Raw genomic sequence first — 20,341 nt, 5'->3', positions numbered from 1 at the left:
CAGTTTTGTATTAATAACTTTTGAAGTTATTTCAAAAATATCTGTCCAGAAATGTTTAAGTTTTATACAGTTTGCAAAAGTATGTGTTAAATTAGCCTCTAAATGTAGACATTTATCACAAATAGGAGAGATTTGTGGGAAGATTCTATTTAGTTTTATTTTAGAGAAGTGTAATCTATGTAAGACCTTGAATTGTATTAAAATATGTCTGGCATTTAATGAACATTGATGTATTTGTTGTAAACTTTCGTCCCACATATCTTTCGTGATAGGATGACCTATTTCAATTTCCCATTTGTATCTATGTAGTTCGGTCGGTGGTACCTCGTTATTTAGTAGGGTGTTATAAATATAAGCTATTATTTTTCAGTATTAGGATGCTTGTTCAGACACTCATCAAGAATTTCTGATTCCCTATTCCTGTAAACTTGTGTATTAGATTTAACATAATCTCTAATTTGTAGATATCTGAAAAAATTATTTGAGTGCAGTCCATAATTCAGTTGTAACTCTTGAAATGAAAGAAAAGTACCTTTCCCATAAAGATGTCCTATATTTTTGATTCCATGATTTTTCCATTGTGTGAAACCTTTGTCCATAAAGGATGATTTGAACAAAGGATTATTTACAATGCGAAGGCAGAGTGGTATATTATTCAATTTTAAATCTTTTTTTATTTGTTTCCAAATTCGTATTCCACTATGTATTATGGGGTTTTCTTTATAGGTTTTTTTGTGCTGTTTTGTGGGGGCAAATATGATCGGTCCAATTTCAAAAGGTAGACAGTCTTCCTTTTCCATCATTAGCCAATCTGGTTGTTGGTCCATTTCTTCCAGCCAAAAATTCATGTTTTTAATATGGACTGCCCAAAAATAAAATAAGAAATTTGGCAAAGCCAGACCTCCATTTATCTTTGATTTACATAAATGTTTTTTACTTATTCTATGATTCTTATAATCCCAGACAAAACTTGTAACAATGGAGTCGACTTTTTTGAAAAAAGTTTTTGGGATATATATCGGAATTAATTGAAGTAGGTACAGTAGTTGCGGTAAAAAAATCATTTTTATAGCATTAATTCTCCCAAGCATTGAAATGGGGAGTGTTTTCCAGTATTGAATATTCTTATGTAGTTTATTCAGTAAGGGTGGGAAATTTAGTTTAAATAAAGAGGTATATGTCTTAGTTACCCAGATTCCTAAGTATTTAAATTTATCTTTAACTATTTTAAAAGGGGATTGTTGTATTGTATGTAAATTGAATTTTGTTATTGGCATGATTTCGCTTTTATTCCAATTGATTCTATATCCCGAAAACTGACCAAATTGAGTTATTAGATTTAATAGGTTTGGAATACTAGTTTCTAATTTTGTAATATATATTAGTATATCATCTGCATATAAGGAGATTTTATTCCTTGTGTCTCTAGTATTGTATCCAAATATTCCTGGATGGTTTCTAACGCTTTCTGCTAGGGGTTCGATTGCAAGAGCAAATAATAGTGGGGATAGTGAGCATCCTTGTCTACAGCCTCTAGAGAGATTAAATTTAGTTGATAACATTTTGTTTGTTAATATTCTAGCTGTTGGGTTAGAATATAACAATTTAACCCATGTACAGTACTTCTCTCCTAGTTGAAATTTTTCCATCACCGAAAATAAATATGGCCATTCTACCTGGTCAAATGCTTTTTCAGCAACTAACGAGATAATTGCTAGCTCTGCGTTGGGGATTCTATTGGAGTATATAATATTAAATAATCTTCTCAGATTAAAAAATGAATACCGTTTGGGGATAAACCCTGTTTGGTCAGGATGTATTAATTTACTGATCACTAAGCTCAATCTATTAGATAGAATCTTAGTTAATATTTTCTGATCAGTATTTAAGAGGGCTATAGCTCTGTATGAACCTGGGTCTTCAAGATCCTTGTCCGTTTTTGGTATAAGTATGATTGTTGATTCATTTAGAGTTTCTGGGAGTTTCTGTTGAGTATAAGCATATTTGTACATTGTCTGTAGGCGTGGGGAAAGCAAGTCATAAAATTTTTTATAAAATTCCGAATTTAGACCATCGGGTCCTGCCGACTTTCCGTTTTTTAAGGACTTTATTGATTCTTCAATGTCTTTTATCGTAATTTCAGCCCCAAGCAATTCTCTCTCTTTCTGATCTAGACCCGCAAACTTACAATTCTGTAAAAATGTTTCCATTCCCGTTGATTGTTCTGTTATTTTAGATGAATACAATTTTTGATAGTATTGTAGAAATCTATCATTAATATCTTTAGGCAATGTTAATGTTTCTCCCTTATCTGTTCTAATTTTGTATATTGTTTTTTCCCCGTCCAATTTGCGAAGTTGACGCGCTAATAGTTTTTGTGGTTTGTCACCAAATTCAAAATTTAATTGTTTTGTATGTTGATAAAGTTTTATAACTTGGTCTGAATAAATCTTGTTTAATTTATATTTCAATACTGCAATTTTATTGTGTTTTATCGTGGATGGTGCTGCTGCATTTTCTGTGTCTAATTGCTTTATTTCCATTTCCAGTTTCTTTTGTTTGGCCCTATTCTCTTTATTAAAAAATGATTGGGAAGAAATTAATGCTCCTCGTACAAATGCTTTAAATGTTTCCCAAAGAAGCGAGGCAGAGATTTCAGGGCTATCGTTAGCCTCAAAAAACATTTTAATCTGTTTTACTAGATATTCATTACATGACTTATCTTTTAAGATTTGGGGATTAAATCTCCATTGTGACTGTGTCTCTGCCATTCCGTTTACTTTGATCATAAATGTTAATGGGGCATGGTCTGAGATTATGATGTTGTGATATTGTGAGTTATAGGTGAATGGGATAAGTTTTGAATCTACCAAAAAATAGTCTATCCTTGAGTAAGTTTTATGTACTGGTGAGTAAAATGAATATTCTCGGCCCGATGGATTTTCAATTCTCCAAACGTCCTTAATATTAGTGGTATTAATGTATGAATTTAAAAATTCACTTGATCGAGATTTTAGTTTTCTTTGAGTTGATGATTGTAATTTATTTATCTCATTTTGATCATTGTTCTAGTCCTGTAACTCTGCTACAATATGATGCAAAGCAGACAGTAACAATGTATTAATGTTACTGACAGTCAAGTCAAGATTCAAGATTCTAGTTTCAAGAGAGTTTATTGTCATGTGTCCCAGATAGGACAATGAAATTCTTGCTTTGCTTCATCACAACAGAATATAGTAGGCATAAATAAATACAGAACAGGTCAGTGTGGCCAAATACCATTGAATATATATATACACACACATAAATAAGCAGCTAAAGTGCAATGGGCTATTAATGTTGAGTTTTGTTTGAGTTGAGTTTAATAGCTTGAAGTAGATTTGGGAGCAACAGCAGCAGGAGATTAGCAAGAGATACGACTGATTGGCTCTAGCCCAAGTGGGAGGAGAGGAGAGAAGTGAAAACAGTTAAAGTAGAGGCCAAGGACAGGCAGATTTTACTCAGAACTGCTGTAGGTTTGGGAGCAACAGCAGCAGGAGATTAGCAAGAGATACGACTGATTGGCTCTAGCCCAAGTGGGAGGAGAGAAATGAAAACAGTTAAAGTAGAGGCCAAGGACAGGCAGACTTTACTCAGAACTGCTGTAGGTTTGGGAGCAACAGCAGCAGGAGCTTAGCAAGAGATATGACTGATTGGCTCTAGCCCAAGTGGGAGGAGAGAAGTGAAAAACAGTTAAAGTAGTGGCCAAGGACAGGCAGACTTTGCTCAGAACTGCTGTAGATTTGGGAGCAACAGCAGCAGGAGTTTAGCAAGAGATACGACTAATTGGCTCTAGCCCAAGTGGGAGGAGAGAAGTGAGTCAGTGCCGGGAAAACAGTTGAAAACTGAGGAATTTGGTTTGTAAATTGGTAAATCGGGCAATTTATCAGTCAATTTAAGCAAGACGGCTCTTAGCGAGCGGCAGTGAGTGAGCGGCCTTGTAAGAAAGGTGTGAGTCTTTGGCTCGAGAGTCTTCGGAGAGGAGACCACGCAATACGCTTGAGAGGTAGAGACGAAAGAAGGAGATGTCAGGCAAGCTGATTCAGTGCGATGCTTGCAGTATGTGGGAGGTCAAGGACACCGCTGGTGCCTCTGGCTGCTACAAATGCGAGAAGTGCATCCAGGTAGAGCTCCTGAAGGGCCGTGTTGGGGAACTGGAGAAGCAAGTGGATGACCTCCGGTTCGTCCGAGAAACTGAGTCGTTCCTCGACAAGTCCTACAGTACGATTGTTACACCTAAGGTACTGGAAGAGAGAAGGTGGGAGACAGTGAGAATGGGAGGGAAGCATGGAATGCCAACGTCTCCCCCCAACAACCCCTCCCCACCCCCGCAACCCCTCCCCACCCCCGCAACCCCTCCCCACCCCCGCAACCCCTCCCCACCCCCGCAACCCCTCCCCACCCCCGCAACCCCTCCCCACCCCCGCAACCCCTCCCCACCCCCGCAACCCCTCCCCACCCCCGCAACCCCTCCCCACCCCCTCAACCCCTCCCCACCCCCGCAACCCCTCCCCACCCCCCGCAACCCCTCCCCACCCCCCGCAACCCCTCCCCACCCCCGCAACCCCTCCCCACCCCCGCAACCCCTCCCCACCCCCTCAACCCCTCCCCACCCCCTCACCCCTCCCCACCCCCGCACCCCTCCCCACCCCCGCAACCCCTCCCCACCCCCTCAACCCCTCCCCACCCCCGCAACCCCCCCCCACCCCCGCAACCCCTCCCCACCCCCGCAACCCCGCCCCACCCCCGCACACTGCCCCACCCCCACACACTGCCCCACCCCCACACACTGCCCCACCCCCACTCACCCCTCCCCCCACACCACCCTCTCCCCCCTCCTACACTCCCCCACCTACACACCCCTCCCCTCCCACCCCACACTCCCCTTGCCACACACACTCCCGTCCCTCCCCTCCTCCCCTCCCACACATGAAGAGGAGGGGGAGGGAGTGCTGGGGGATGAGGGGAAATGAGCCGCGGCTGCACAGTTAGGGGCTATGTGTTGGAATATTACGTTGGAGGAACGGGTTAAGTTGGGGGAACCGGTGAGTGGTGGAATAATGCGTTGGGGAATGGGTTGCGTTGGGGGGTCAGGCCTCCCGTGTGACTGGGACCCAACGGGTCCCACTAAGTCTAGTTCCATATAAAAAGACTCTCCATTTCTTTTCTTGGTTTCTAAAAGGTTTTTAAATGTAATCTCGGAAAGGTATAGAGTATTTCGGAATAATCATATTCAGTGGAGTGTGACACAAAAATCTAGGGTACCTCAGCGGGATAGGCAGCATTTCTGGAGAGAAGGAATGGGTGACATTTCGGGTCGAGACCCTTCTTCAGACAGGAGTGTCTTCAGTGGAGTGCCTGTCATTTGTTCGTCTATGCAAGACTGCCATGGCCTAACCATATTCTTGTTTTCACCGGCTTAATTGATTGACAGACCTGCTCAGGAAAACAGGTGTCAAACACTGGCCACTGATTGGCTGTTGCTCATTAGCTCTGACACAAGTTCACATCAGGGAAGACAAACAGGATCTCTCTGGAGGAATTATATAACTACAAGATGAAAATGCAGCATGCTGAAAACTTGAAGTCTATTGGGAGAGTGTGCCGCACCATTCTCTACTTCTCTATACACAATTCAGGTCGGGTGACAGGAAAAGGAAAATTCACAAAAATACAGAAACCTCCAATCTTGTAAAAGGCTGAAACTATAATCAATAACTACTGATAATAATTCTGATTAATGTTTATGTTTATCTGATTTGGGAGAGGGGGATTCAAAAAGTCCCATTATTAAAAGATATGCAGCTTTACTGGCTGATCAATGTGATTTCTTACTCTGGAACTGAAAATTCTTAAAATTCTAAAAATAAGATTCTTAAAATCTGCTATAGTAGATTTGAAATTGAAAAGTTGTCAGTAGATAATGAGGACACGGACATTTTTCATTTAGAGTTTCAAAAGGCTTTCCACTTGGTACTGAAAAGAAAAACAAAATCAGGTGCCTTAAGCACCCTGAACCTTTAGGGGATTGAATCATCTGATAGTTGTTACTAGTCCAAATAAAAGCATTAAACTGGAGCCTGAATAATAATGTCAGCATTTCTGCTGTTGACAGATTATTTTCAGTAACAACCAGCAATCCTCAGAAGAATAAGATAAATGAAACAAACAAAGGCAACTGAATGTAGTTGCTCTCGAAATATTCAATGGAAATTTGGAAATAAAATTTCCTACTTAATCACATGAACCAGGCTAAGAAATTACCTCTATAGCTGAATGAAAATCGATGTTGGATCTTGTGCCTCATTTGAATTAAAGCTGTGTTGTGGATCCCCATTGCACATCATAATGCAGCATCCTTGCATTAATGAAGCAGACTCAAATGTTTTTTTTTAATTCTCTTGTTCAGTGTGGATGAATTATTGCCCTGAGATTTCACAGATTTGGCTAGACTAAAGGAAGATTCTGCACATGAGCACGCGTGCTGAGCCAATAAAACTAAATTGGCTCACTGAGATATTTTAAGTCTTCAGTGACCAAGGCCTCAAAAGGTTTATGGAAAGCTGTTGGCTGATTGGTGCATTGGAAAGACTATCAAATAACCTGAAAACATTGTCAAGGAGCACATAGAAAGCTAGTGCCTCGTGTCACGTCCTTTTACCCATCCCATCGCCATAGAACAGAGGTTATTTCCACAAGCGCACCTTTGAAATCCACCATTATGTCACATCTAATGGCCAAAATCATAGCTTCCATTGCAGTGCAAACATCTTGCAAAAGTTTGTTATGCAGTACATTCTCAGACTGATACCATAGTGGCTCTGGATTAGTGATGCTCAACATTCAATCTACAGACAAGATACAGATGTCTAGATGCTTCTTTCCAGCCTCTGACATGGGATAGTTGTAACATTCTCACAAACTGAAATCTTTAACAAATCAAACCCATAGTACGATATAACAAACCTCTCCACTGGCTCTCACCTGGACATTCTTATTAGTGACTAGCTAGCTCCTTCCATCTTCGTGATCTCTCAGAAGTCTCTCCATCTAAATAAGTCACTATGTAAAAATACATCTAACATGCATTCTAAATTATATCGTTGGAAATTTTAATTGATCCACTATAATAGAGTACTGCTACTTTGCTCAAGCTATTTTGGACTCGGAATACAATAAAATAACCTTTGGTTATTGTACAAAATTAAAACAACTTTCTGAATAGTGAGTCTAGTAGTTACATTTTATACAGATCAATGGTTCAATGGTACTTTATTGTAACATGTACCTATGTACAGTGAAATTCCTCTTTTGCATATAGTTCAGTAAAGATCTTATTTTACGTAGGCACAATCATACTTAAATACAAGAGCTTAAGCATAGTAGATTCCACTGAGGCAGTACATAAGAATAACTTCATTTCCAACCCCATCTTGTATCATTCAGGTTCAAAGTTGTTCAAAATAAAAAGTAGTCCTAACAGCCATAAAGGCCTTTTGTCCTGACAGCGGCACTGTGTTGGAGTTGCAGGGATCAGATAGGCCAGTTGATTTTGTCCATGTCCTCCACCACTGGTCTGCCGCTCCATACCATCACAGGACTCATCCAATCCGCCATGGCACTTCTCACCATCTGCAGCTTCCTTCGTTCTTGTAGCTTAAATTACCAAACCAGGCTAAGATGCAACCATAGAATCCTCACCATACACCTGTATAAGTTCAATAGAGTATTCAGCAACATGCTGAGTCTCCTCAAACTGCTGAGGAAGTAGGAGCTTTGGTTAGATATCTTCGTAATTGCATCAAAGTTCTGAACCCAGGATAGAACAACAGAGATGTGTATGCTAAGGAAGTTCAAGCTGTTGACTATTCACTTCTGTCCCGCTGATGAAGATAGTTGCATTGTCTGTTGGCTTTGCCTTCCTGAAGTCAACAATTAGCTCCTTGGTCTTGCTATCGTTGAGAGCATATTGTTATTCTGCACCATTTAACTAGATCTTCCTGTATTCCTAACATTTTCTCTACTTTGAGAGGTTGGTTGCGATGCTTCAGTAATGACCTTGCACAACCCTCACTACAATCCCACCTTGCCCATTATCTTTCTCCTGTAGTTTGACTCATTTTGACTCGATATTGATGGTGTATTTGCTGAATTTAAAGATGGCTTTGGAGCTGTGTCGGGCTACACTGCCCTGATGGTATGCTGCCCATGTTTTTAAAATGCTGTCATGAGGATAAAGAGAGTAGAGCAGGAGACTGAGCATGTAGCCTTAAGGTGCAGCTGTGCTGATGGTCAGTGAAAAGGAGGTATTCTGGTCAATTTGTACCGATTGAGGTCTGCCAACAAAGAGGTTTAGGATTCAGATGCATTGGGAAGAGTAGAGACACAGTTCTCTAAATGTAACGATACACCTGGATGAGATGGTGGCGTTAGACACGGAACTGTAGTCGATGTATGTATTCTTGTTGTGACATATATCGTCACAAGTGGTCCAGCAGAGAGTGGAGAGTCAGTGAGGTCGCATCTATAGTCGATCTATTATAACGGTAGGAAGATTGAAGAGGGTCCAGTGTATATAAGGAGTTGATTTGCTTCACAACCAACCTCTTGATGCAGAGAGAATGTTCGTGCCATTGGTTGGCAGTTGTTGAACCATGTTACCTTGTTCTTCTTGGGCAGCCAGAATTATGGATATCCTCTTAATTTCGTTCAGGCCGAAAGGTTTGAATGACAATAAAGGAATCTATCTATCTATCTTAAAGCAGGTGAGGACTTCAAACTTCAAAGTGAGAGGTTGGAGATCATGAAAAGTCCAGCCAGTTGGTCCACGTTTGTCACCGGGGAATGTGGGGACTTATTGTTGTTCTCCCTTTCAAAGTAAGCATAGAAACCATTGAGCTCATCCAGGCAAAAGGACAAATCCAGTTTGCTAATTACTGCTTAAACAGTCTTCTATCAATCAACAGCAAAGACAGGTATAGCCACTCACCAATGCTCAGGTTTTATTTTGCCAGAACCAGTTAGCTCTAATCCCATATCAAAACCTCGACCGATGAGTATAATTCCAGAGGTGAGGTGAGAGTTACTGCCCTTGACACCTAGGTTGCCATTGACCAGAAGCTCAACTGTACCACCCACATAAATATTATGGCTACAAGAACAGGTAAGACTGGATATCCTGCAGTTAGTGACAGACTTTCTAACTACCTCAAGCCTTTCCATTTTCTACAAGTCAGAAGCATGATGGAATACTCTCACGTGTAACAATGCATGTGGCTCCAAAACATTCAAAATCCTCAAATCATCAAAATCAAAGCAATCTGCTTGACTGGCACATTTTCACCTTCCTAAATATCCACTTCCACCACTACAGGAACACTGGCTGCAGTTGTACCACTTGCAAAATGCACCGTGATTGTAATGGTTCGATATTGAGTAACTTTTGACTGCAACTATTTGGTTTCATAGAAACATAGAAACATAGAAAATAGGTGCAGGAGTAGGCTATTCGGCCCTTCGAGCCTGCACCGCCATTCAATATGATCATAGCTGATCATCCAACTCAGTATCCTGTACCTGCTTTCTTTCCATACCCCCTGATCCCTTTAGCCACAAGGGCCACATCTAACTCCCTCTTAAATATAGCCAATGAACTGGCCTCAACTACATTCTGTGGCAGAGAATTCCAGAGATTCACCACTCTCTGTTTCGAAAGCAGATGGCACACAGACAGATCACTCAATCAATGCCAACTTTATTACAGTTGAAACATCTATACTAACGCATGGTGAAACCCCTTCATGAGTAGGTGACTTCGTCCGCAGTTTGGTTTGCAATTTTCCCTGGCAACACTTGCGACCTGGTTCGAGGGTGAAGTCTCAACTGCAGAAAGTTCCCCCGGCTACTTTATACCCCTTGAATACATACAAGTCAGCACAGCACATTCTTTCATCAATTTCTCCTGTTTGTTTCCTGGCTGGCTGATTCTTCATGATATGCATTTTATCTAAACTTCAAAAGCTCAATTGGACAAAAGGCCTGGGGCATTTGATTACCCTGCACAAATGCACAACCGCTTCATCCAGATCCCCCATGCCAATATCTTCCAATTAAAATGACAAATCAATCATCTTATAGTACCCAAGGAATCACTGCTCTAGGTCTATAATTTCCTAACAATGGCTACTTGCCGAAACTACTCCTACAGCACCTCCCAAAGCTGCAAACTCCTGCACCAAAATGAACAACGGGATCAGGAAAATGGGCACACCAACATTTGTAAGTTTCTCTTCAAACCATATGGTACATCATTTTGATCCAACAGTGATATCTTTCTTCACCAGAATGATTGAGGCAAATCGAGAAAATGGTTTACTACTTCTATCTTGAATAATTAGAGATTCTCTCTCTCTCTCACTGCCTCTCTCTCTTTCTTTCCCTCACTCCTATTGCCAGGGCCGGATTTACATATAAGCTTCACAAGCATAAGCTTAGGGCCTCGAGATTTAGGAGGGCCTCGGCAGGTCCTAGGCTTCATAGGCTGAAGCCTAGGGCTTCAAAATCTAGGGGGCCTCTGGCCAAGGTGTTTTTTTTCTCAGAGTAAAATAAATCCAAAGAAAAAAAAAATTGGAGTGCTATCAGCGTTTCCACTTTGACGGAAATTACCCGAAATTCTGGTTTCGGCCCGCTGGAAATGTTGGGAAAAAAATTGTCACCATCCGTGCCTGCGCAGTTGGAGGAAGCCGGTGACGCAGTAGCGACGTAAAATGACGCTGTCTCTCCGCGCGTGCGCAGTGGGCCCGGGCGAGTTCAGATCTCCATTTGCACTCCACACAATCACCTCGATGCCTCGTGTCTACCAAAGATCCTAGGTGTCTACTCCAGGTAAGTAGTGGAATATTGTATTGCGGGAGTGACCGTTTCTCCGGGCCGGGGGGGGGGCTGCGGTGTCTGCGGCGCGGAGTCGGAGCCTCACTGCGTGGGAGGGAGAGAGATGGGGAGGGAGGGAGAGAGGGGGGGGATGTGAGAGGGGGAAAGGGGGGGTGTTGAGACAGAGGGGGGGAGAGAAAGAGAGGTGGAGGGGGAAGGAGGAGGGGGAGAGGGAAAGGGGGATTATCCTTAGTGAGATTGTAAAATTAAGGTAGGTTTTAGAGCAAATATATTTTCTCCTGAATGTGAATAATATCAAACAATTGGAACTGCTTTCTTTTCCTTGATAACAATACTGAAAAATATGTATTCCATAGTTTGCAACTTTCATTTTGCATCATATTTTTAATGTGCTCCTTTATAACATTTTACATAACATTTTACAGTACAATGATTATTAAAACAAGGACAGCTCCAATTCTTGATTTTTAAAAATGTATACAAAAATGACCCCAATCATCCCATTCCAACCACTCATTACTCTTGACTGAAACCAAAATTATTTCTGATATATTGGTCATAGATTTGGTGCAAAAATGCTCCAAAATAAGGCTCAGAATGCTCTAGAGCATCTAAAACCCCAGAGCTCCCAGGGCCTTTAAGCGGGCCCTGGGCCCCGCCCGCAAGGGTCTTTGAGCTTCGCGCTTGTGATATGAGCTGCGTGCGCTTATTTCACATAAAAGTTTGTCACCCTGCCACCCCCCTTTTTGAAAATCTTCGTATGGGCCTGGTGTATAATATTTTTGACACTGTCATAGGCCTTTCTTACATATGCTGTCACAATGCACTGTAGTCTCTAAACAACACTTCAGTAATTTTCCTTGCCCTCCATTTCAGAATAATATTGTTTTAAGTTGATAACTCGACACTAGCACTGGCAATAAATAAAAAGCGCTGCTTTCCAGCCCTTATCTCATTTGCCACGCTCGGCTGCACATCAGTGTCAATCTGGTGGACTCTTCCATCTTCCTCTCATGGGGGTGGGGGATTGTGAGGGGCCTCACGTGGAATAGCCTCAGGCCTCTCTTCATCTAAATCCGGCCCTGCCTATTGCTACATACAGTATGAAGCAGTCTCACGTCACGTCTTGATAGCTGTCAATTGAATATCATGAGGTTATATTGGGAGGTTATGAGGTGCCTAGATATATCAAGATAGTGGAAGCATTGCTTGTGAATGCCATCAATGTGTTCTGTAATGCTCTTGTGGCAGCATGGCAGGTTATTGTAGGCCTGCTGTTTCTAACCAGACTTAGGAACCAACCTTTGACATGGCATATTGATTCAAATGCAATGATTAAAAGCCTGACACAGCATGATAGAATTGGGACAAGTGCCAAAACAAGTGCCAGGAGAAAGGTCATTTTATCTGCCATGTGCATTATCCTTAATCATTATCCTTAATCACATATCAATCATCTATTGATAAGTGAGAATTTTTACAGTTCATGTAATGTATCATATTTGGAAGGGAAAATAAAGAGAATTACCAACAATATGCAGGAAATTCCAATCCACCTTGGTTTGGAAACTAGATATTTAAAACATCTAAATGTGTTAACTGTATCATTTTGATACAGCAAGTGGCAACGTGATTCATTTATCTAAATGTGAACTTAATAAGCCAACCTGGCTTTAGAATTATTAAAATGCAAACAATGAAACAATATTTTCTGATCTGCTGAATCACAATGACTGAAACGTCATTGCTGCTTAAAATATAGAACTTAGCCAAAAGAACAATGTCGTTTCTCTAAGTAACAATCATTCAGTACATCATCTCCAATTAGTTCATTCACTCCATTATACCAAAAAAAACAAATATGAAAAAACAAACAGGAAAATTTAAAGTAAATGGAACTAAAACTATAATAATGCATATTGACATATGACATATTCTACGCGTGGTTGCACTATGAACAAGATTTATTGCTGCTATGGAGATGGTGATTGGAACTCTGCAATCAGTAGTATTATACAATATAGCACCATGGTAATTATCTCTAGCCATATCAAAACAGCATTTTATTTAAACACTGACCTATTGTAGGCAAACATGCATTCTTATCTTTCTAGCTAATAAAAATGGAAATAAGTCGTATCCTTTCCATTTTCAATGTAGGGATCTATGATTTAGATCAAGCAAATATTTTCTTTAAGAATTATTCACTTTTACTCATACCATGCATCTCTATATTGTTGCAGAAAACAAGGTCAGAAATAAAGCACATACACACGATTAGTGTGCATGCTTTTCAATAACATGAGTATTTAAAGACAAAACAAAATGCGCCCAATGTTGGAAAGCTAAATTAGAAACCAGAAATAGCTGGTCAATTCACATTCTAACAAAAGATGTATTAACATTTATTTACTATGCTGTCATATGTGCTATCATGTTAAAGATCAGCAAATGATATAATAGCCATTGAATAGATTTGAAAGTAGACACAAAATGCTGGAGTAACTCAGCGGGACAGGCTGAGAGAGAAGGAATGGGTGACGGTTCATGACGAGACCCTCCTTTAGATTTGAAAGGCTCTTTCTATTCAGGCAGCAGTTTTTGCTTTGTTTAAAATAGTTGAACATCTACATCTGGACTAATTAATATTTTATGTATGTATAATATATAATTTAGCTTGTGATCCATTACGGAAATTATTCTGAGATAATTCATTTAGTGCCGCTACTCCAGGATCCAATCGTTTACATAATAAATAATAAACAAAGTTGATTTACATATGTGCTTCCTTCTTATTGCAGGTATCATTCAATTAAAATAAAAAGTGACATGTTTTGCTAAAGCATTAGAAGATGGCAAGCAAGTATAATTCCAACCAACTGTTTTTGATGGGATCATTTGTATAAGTCACATTAAATAATGTTTAGATATCATGACAAAGATGGTCGGAAAGCTACCAGAGTATTCTGAGGTAAAAGAGAAATGTGCATTAGGGATAATCAACATGGTTTTGTACATGGGAGATCGCGTCTCACTAATCTGATTGAGTTTTTTGAACATGTGACCAAAAAGATTATTGAAGGCAGAGCTGTAGATGTGTTATATGTGGATTTCAGCAAGGCATTTGACAAGGTTCTGCATGATAGACTTCTCTGGAGTTAGTGGTGGAGCTCCATCCAGCGCGGCTTGTCGGCTTCGGAAGCCGCGGTCTCCGGTAAGGAAGCGGCCGTTCCAGGTTTCCCATGCCGTTGTGAGGATTCTCCCGACGCCGGAGCACCATCACCCGGCGAGAACGGCCTGGAACATCGGGCCTCCGTAAAGCCGACTACGGAGGCCTCAAATAGGCCCGACTATTGGTGGACAAGGGGATGGGGACTGGACTTTGTGGCTTCCCTCATAATGGGAACCATTGTGGGGGATGTTTTTTATGTTTAAATTTCTTTATTATTGTTATGTGACTAATAAAGAACCTTTGAACATTTGAACCTTTAGATCATATGGGATTCAAGTAGTGCTAGCCGACTGGATAGAAAATTGGCCTCATGGAAGAAGCAGAGGGTGATGGTGGAAGAATGTTTTTCGGACTGGAGGACTGTGACTAGTGGTGTGCCTCAAGGGTTTTGTGCTGGGCCCATTACTATTTGTCATCTACAAAATAATAAAATAAGGTATGATTAGTAAGTTTGCAATTTACACTAAAGTGGATGGTATTGTAGATAGCGAAGATGGTTTCAGAAATTGCAGCATGATCTTGATCAGGTGGGCTGAGGATTGGTTGATGGAGTTTAATAGAGTGATGTGCACGGGGTTGCAATTTGGGAAGTCTAACCAGGACAGGTTTACCTACATAGTGAATGGTAGGGCTCTGGGAGTGTTGTATAACAGAGCGATCACGGAGTGCAGGTATATATTTCCCTGAAAGTGGAGTCACAGGTAAATAGATGTGGTCAAGAGGCTTTTGGCACATTGGGCTTCATCAGTCAGAGCATTGAGTATAGAAGTTGAGAGGTTATGTTACAGTTGTACAAGACATTGGCGAGGCCACAATTAGAGTATTGTGTTCAGTTTTGGCACCCTGTTATAGGAAAGACGTTGTTAAGCTGGAATGGTTGCAAAGAAGATATATGAGGATGTTGCCAGGACTCGATGGCCTGAGCTATATAAGAGGTTGAACAGGCTAGGACTTTATTCCTTGGAGTGCAGGAGGATGAGCAGTGATCTTATAGAGGTGTATAGGATAAAGGGAGGAATCAATAGGGTAAATGTACTGAGTGTTTTACCCAGAGTAGGGGAATCAAGAACCATTGGTTTAAGGTGAGGTGGGAAAGATTTAATAGGAACCTGAGAGACAATTTTTTTACACAAAGGGTGGTAGGTATTGGAACGAGCTGCTAGAGGAGGTAGTTGAGGCAGGTATTATCACAAAGCTTAAAAAACATTTAGACAGGTACATGGATAGGATAGGGCCAAACACAGACAGATAACGAGTGTAGGTGTGACGAGTGTAGATGGGGCCTATATACAAACATGAAGCTTGACCAGCAAAACAATTTAATTGTGCACTAACCCACAAAGTTTTTGCAAAGAGAACCGGATTTACAATCTAAACCACTTCTGAAAGCAATTCATATTGAAATTTTGATATTTTTGTCATGTTTAAAGACACACATGTTCTTTAAACATGTGATTGACACAAAATGCTGGAGTAACTCAGTGGGACAAGCAGCATCTCTGGACAGAAGGAATGGGTGACCTTTTGGGTCGAGACCCTTCTTCAGACTTCAAGAACTAAGACAGTCTGAAGAACGATCTTGACCTGAAACATCACCCATTCCTTCTCTCCAGATATGCTGCCTGTCCTGCTGCGTTACTCCAGCATTTTGTGTCTATCTTCAGTTTAAACCAGCATCTGCAGTTCCTTCCTACACATGTTCTTTAAACATGTTCCCACTGTTCTACTTACCATCTCCATTCTGCTATTTCTTCACTGAAGACAGAAGAATTCTGGAACTACTCTGCTGGTCAGATTGCGTCTGGGGAGAAAGAAACAAAAGTAATAGTTCAGGAAATTGATTTTTTTTTTGGAAGATCAGGGAAATGTCGGCTATGAGAAGCTGCCACTGAAAAAAAGTTAAGTCCTGGGACAAATTAGCCACAGTCATATTGATTAGCAAGTCTAGCCTGAGGAGCCTTGTGTCATATACAGTTTCTTTTTTGTTATCCTTTTATGTCAGAATTGATTAAATAACCTGATGCAATGCTAAAAATGTGTATTAGCTCTTTTACCAATCTCACAGATACAACTCCAAAGGGATTTCTATTATCAAAGTGATCCCTTCAATTTTACTTCAGATAGTAGACAGAACTTTCTGCTGTGATATTATGTTGAAAACCAAAAAAAAGTCAAAGGAGGGGAGATTTCCATTTATGTCTAACACATCAAAGATAGAAGCAATTATTTATGGTCATTAGCTCATCGGTGGAATTCTAAAGGGCCTGTCCCACTTGGGCGTCATTTGCGCGTCACGCAGGTGGCAAGCGAGGATTTTGAGCATCCCAAAATCCTGGGGCACCCGCGCGCTACCGCACGTCACTGCATACGCCACCACGCGCCAAACAATTTTTAGGATGTCGCGTAAATGACGCACAAATGACACCCAAGTGGGACAGGCCCTTTACTCTCAGGTCATGAGGTCATGGGTTAAATAAATTATCTTCCATTATTTACATTTCCCAATCCAAATGTAATTTCAAGTGCATTTATTTGTGAATCCATGGTTTAATGAATAGTATTGCAAGATGACATAAAATTAAATAATGGGGTAGACTTTCTGGATATATGGAAAACGAGATGGGAGGAATTAAGTGGATTGCAAAGAGAGAAAGGAGGGAGCTCAGGGAAAAGGGTTATCAGAATATAAGGTGTTGTTCTTCAAGTCTGCAATTCGTCTCACACCGACAGTGGAGAAGGCCAACGACTGATAGGTCAGTTTGGAAATGGGAAGGGGAGTTTAAATGGCATGCAAACAGGAACCCAGGATGACAACAAGTGCACTGTGAACCAATTGCCTAGTCTTTATTTGGTTTCAACGATGTAGAGCAGGCCACAGGAGGACTGGCCAAATTTTTGTGCCTTCCACCACAGTGATGAATGCTGTGGTGGATGTTTGTGTTAAATTTTTTATGTGTTTTTGTGTGTTCTTTTTCATTGTACCGCTGCTGGCAAGTTCATTCACTTGCACTTTATGTGCAATGTGACGAATAAAACTGATTGTTGATTGTTGATCAAATCACCATGTCAGGGGTCTTGGAGGAATGGGTGGGAAAGGATAAGCGAATCAGAGATTCACTGAAAGAATGGTCCCTGAGGAAAGCAGAAAGGGGTGGGAAGGAAGATGTGGCTGGTGATGGGATCCCATTGGGGGATATGGGAGCTCATGAAGATACATTGTTGTTCTCCCTTTCAAATTGATATAATCCGGGAGTGATGCATTACTGTTATGAGCTATTTAGTTTCACCTTGTAGGAAGTGATGTCATGCAAACCCTGCCATTGTTGTCCAGCGTCTGTCTGAACCTCCACTTTTGATTGAAATTGTCTCTTCATATTCTGAATGGCCTTCTGGAGGTCATATCTGGACTTCTTATATGATCCTGCATCACCTGACTTGAAGATAGACCTGGTCCTTCTGGTTCATCTAAGGCTTCTGGTTAGCGAACACTCGGATAGTCTTGGTAGGAACACACTCCTCTACACATTATTTTTTGAAGTCAGTTACAACTGTGACATTTTTGTTCAGGTCTATTTGCAAGTCTTTGATCGCCCTCTTTACCGACTCCAAACAATTGCAAATTTGATTCGACTCCCCTCACTAGCTCTGTACAATCCTCACAGGCAGAGCCACACTCTTCCGTCACTACAAGAAGAAAGAACACAGCCAGGTGGTTCTCTCCAAAGTGTGGGCCAAGGATGGAATGAAAGACATTTCTGATGGAGGAGTTGTAGTGGCCAAGAGTGATCCTCTTTGATCCTGAGTGATTTGATCCTCTGGTGCTGCAGAAATGTGTTGCTGGGAGATTGGAAGTGTCTTCTTCAAGCTTGCCCTGATGAATTCTCCAGCCATGATGTTGAAGGCATCAGGTACGTTGTCTAGTTTTTGTTGATCATTGTGTGTAGATGGCAGTGGTAGGAAATGGTGAAAAGTATAAATGCTAGAAGCCTAGAATCAATGATGTGACTGTGGTGTCCCAAAAAGCTAATGTTCACATCTGAAGTGTCAACATGAGAACATTAGTTTTAAATGAGCTAATCTTAGCTAGAAAATCATGACAATCAAACAAAGTCAATGTGGTTTCATGAAAAATAAATAATGTTTGATACATTTTGGAAATTTTTGAGGAAATAACAAAAAGGGTGGATAAAGAGGAACAAGTATAAGGCATTGCATTAGGTTCCACATTATAGGTTACTGCACAAGATAAATGTACACAGGAAAAGGGCAAAATATTTGCAAGGATGGTGGAGTAACTAACTAATTGAAATACTGGGAAAATGTTAACGCAGTTGTTAAAAATATCTTGGGTTATAAAATCCCAAATACCTGCCCTGTGATGTATCTGAGGCACATTAAAGATATTGTAAAGATAGAAGATACCTATTTGATTAAAGTTTTGCTTGCAGCAAATAAGAAGGCCATTACCAGGCAGTGGCTTAATGAAAAAAGTCCAAAACAGGAACAGTGGCTAGAAATTGTGCGAGACATCTTTACTATGGAGAAACTGACATATTCCTTGAGAGTCAAGGAGAATTCATTTGAGAAGATCTGGGAAAAATGGACCGTTTATTTGAGCCATGACACCAACTAGATAAATGCCGAGCTAGATATGGGAAGATGGTGTTATATAGAACTAGATGGTATGTTTGTGTGAATATTTAAATATCTCCAGATAACTAATCAATGTAATGTTTTTTTTTTAAATTTGGTAAGTGAACCACGCGGTCTTATTCCAATTGTTTATTTATTTATTTATTTATTTATTTTTCCCTTTCTATTTATTTTTTAATTTTGATTGTTGCTTTTCTTATTTTGTTTTATTTATGGTGATGGTGTTGCACTGTTTTGTATGTATCTCAGTGAAAAATCAATAAAAATCTAAGTGAAAAATAAAAAAGAGGGGGGGAGAGGGTGGGGGAGAAGGAGTGAAGACAACTTTTAAGAAGCCAGAGAAATACGGCTGTGAAGCTCGGCGGACATTTAACATTACCAGTGCTTTAACCTACGAGAACCTACGAGAACCTTCGACCTCCTGCCAACCCACTAAGACTTCCTAGCGACCCACCTATAGCACGAGAATTTTCGCTACTCTCCTTGGTGGCTTCATTCTGGTCACCGCTAATTTTTCAACATGTTGATAAATTTGCAGCGACCATAATGAGGCCACGACTAGTTCCCAGAATGCGGGAACTCCTCACGACCATGAAGGCGACTCCCCGGCAACCACCCGCGAGCATAGTCTCTTGCAGTCGCCTAAAAAGTCGCCTAAGTGGGACAGGCCCGTAAGACTAGAGGTTCACCATTTCAGATAAAGAGTAAAATAAGTGTCTTCTTTCAGTGGGTCATGAATCGTTAACCTTCTCAAACCTAGAGAGCTGTGCAGGCAAAATTATTAAATATATTCAAATATATTCCTAGACTGACGAATATTTAAACTACAAGGGATTTAGGGGATGAGGCAGATGGGGATGGGATTGGAAGGTAAAGAACAGAAAAGTTGAGGTCAAGATTGGATCAGCATCATCTTACTGAATGGTGGAGAAAGTTCAAGGGGCTGACTTGCCTACATTTGCATAATTCTTATATTTGTATGAGTGAAGCTTCAACTAAACATCAGATTTTGGGCACTTACTTTGAATATATATTAATGCATAAAATTCAGCAAGGCAATTATTTTGTAGTTTATTGAGAAAGGTCATGGAAAAATAATAAATACTGTGGGAAAACAAAGAATGAAGTTTACGTTAAAGTACCCCCTGCGTGAAAGGCACATTACAAGAGTTTTCACAGAAATACAAAATTGGTCATTAACAAAATGTGCCTAAGGCATGAATTGTACAGGATTGTAGCAATCATAGATCTTGAAGTATTTGCTTAAATTACAGAGACACCCCACGTTACAATCTAAGCAACTTAATTATTGTATTTGTATCTCTTGATATGTTTAACAATAATTTAGGTCATGACATATATCACATCATATGGAAATGAGGTATTAAATGTCATGAGTAATGGCAGTATTACACACATTGATTCTTCAAAAAATGTGCTGATCCAAAATAATAGCCTAGGGCTTTCCTGTACATTACAAGCATTTATGTGCAGGCCTGAGCAACTCAACATTTTCAACGGCCTTCC

The sequence above is a fragment of the Amblyraja radiata genome, chromosome 11 (assembly GCF_010909765.2).
Source record: "Amblyraja radiata isolate CabotCenter1 chromosome 11, sAmbRad1.1.pri, whole genome shotgun sequence".
Classification (NCBI taxonomy): Eukaryota; Metazoa; Chordata; class Chondrichthyes; order Rajiformes; family Rajidae; genus Amblyraja; species Amblyraja radiata.
Note: the sequence above shows the minus strand (reverse complement) of the source record.